Raw genomic sequence first — 1,929 nt, 5'->3', positions numbered from 1 at the left:
CCCTACTGACTAGCATGCATAGTACTGGAAGGTACTCTCTGCACAATACTGGAAGAAAAAGGTAACCATCAATATCTCCCAGCTGCAAACCCTGTGACCTACAACAGTGACCTCCCCACCAGATATACTGGTACAATAGTAGCACAAATGTTACAGGCGCAATCAACTGCTTTCAGATTGGATCTAAGGCCGACTCCATGAGATGGAATCCATATGTGGCACTGCCAACGTGGCCAAGAACCTGAGACTAGAGAAGTCCTGGGCCTAGGGAAAACCTACTACTATTACTCTGCTAAAGGAATACACAATAACTGACTCCTAATGACACACTGTTACACCCACAGGTCAGTGCTTCCCTGCTCAACCGACATCAGAGAAGCTGCTTCTGTAGTAGATGGGAATTAACACAAGGACCCACAACTGAACAATGTGAAGAGAGTGAGAGACTTCGGAAGACTCAGTCCTAAATGGAATATCATCATCAAAGCCCTCCCAGCAAGGCTCAGGGATTTATACAGAAGAGGAGGTGAAAAGACTCTAAGAGCTAGAGGGATGGACGACCCCAAGGAAACTGTGTCTTCCAGACATCACAGGACTAATGCACACATGCGCTCACAGACACTGTGGCAGTGTGCACAGCACTGACAGATGGGGTCCTAGCACTGACAGGGGAAGTGGACATGGGGTTCCACGCCTAACCAAGAAGCTGTCTATAATTGATACCCTCTGGCAAAGGGAAAAAAATCACTCTTCTCCAATGGAATCTCATGGGGTATATCAGCCACACTTCAGGGCAGACTCCATGCCCAGGAGTAGTTAGCCAACACAAAACAAACTCAATGGTATTTTTGTAGACTTTCTGTTTAATTTTGCTTTGTTTGCGCTTTTTTTTGTCTTATTGGTCTTTTGCTTGTTTTGATTTTTTTTTCATTTTTGTTAGTTTTTATTTTGTTTTGTTTTTAATTTCATGTTTTTGATTTTTGAAAGAGAGAAAGAAAAGGAACATAAAATTGGATCATTAGGGAGGAAGGGAGGATATGAGAGGAATTGGGAGAAGTGAAAAATAGGATCAAAATATATTGTATGAGAAAATATTATCAATTAAAAAAGGAACCACTAGATAAAATAATTATGAGCCAAAATAAACCTTCTATAAACCACCTCATATGTGGTACTGTGTTACTGATGATAACAAAAAAAGGACTGAGCCATGTCAATAATTTTTATATTGATTACCTGTTGAAATGATCAAGATGTATCATTTTGGATACAATGATTCAAACAAATTATTCTTTTTTTTTTTTTTTTTTTTGGTTTTTTGAGACAGGGTTTCTCTGTGTAGTTTTGGTGCCTGTCCTGGATCTCACTCTGTAGACCAGGCTGGCCTCGAACTCATAGAGATCTGCCTGGCTCTGCCTCCCGAATGCTGGTATTAAAAGCGTGAGCCACAGCTGCCCAGCAAACAAACAAAATATTCTTAAAGATAATTTCACTTAACGATATATCTACTAGAAAAAATTATTTACACTAGATCTATTTGGCAGCAGTGGTCTAGAGACATGAGAGAGCTTGGCACCATCAGGCAAATGATAAGCACAGCCTACTGTAAGAGAAGGAAACAGCAAACAAAAGTCAAATCCTTTAGTGCCAAGGATTTAATACTGAATCCCAACTGTGTGCCTCCAGGAACAAAGTGAAACACTTAGGGTTGTTATTCACGACCATTTGGCTCCAGGTACCTAGTTTTTTGTCCTTCAGTGGTAAACAGAGGAAATGTGTATATTTGCCCGACACACAAGAGAGCGCTTCATTTTATCCACAGGTGTTGCTAGTATCTTTCTTAGAAGTATCTCCTTGCACGTAGGCTGCCTTATCCTCTAGTCAAAGATGTGATCAAGATTTACAAAGGGTAATATTCACATTAGCCCA

This window comes from Peromyscus eremicus, chromosome 1 (genome assembly GCF_949786415.1).
Source record: "Peromyscus eremicus chromosome 1, PerEre_H2_v1, whole genome shotgun sequence".
Lineage (NCBI taxonomy): Eukaryota > Metazoa > Chordata > Mammalia > Rodentia > Cricetidae > Peromyscus > Peromyscus eremicus.
This window is presented reverse-complemented; position numbering follows the sequence as displayed.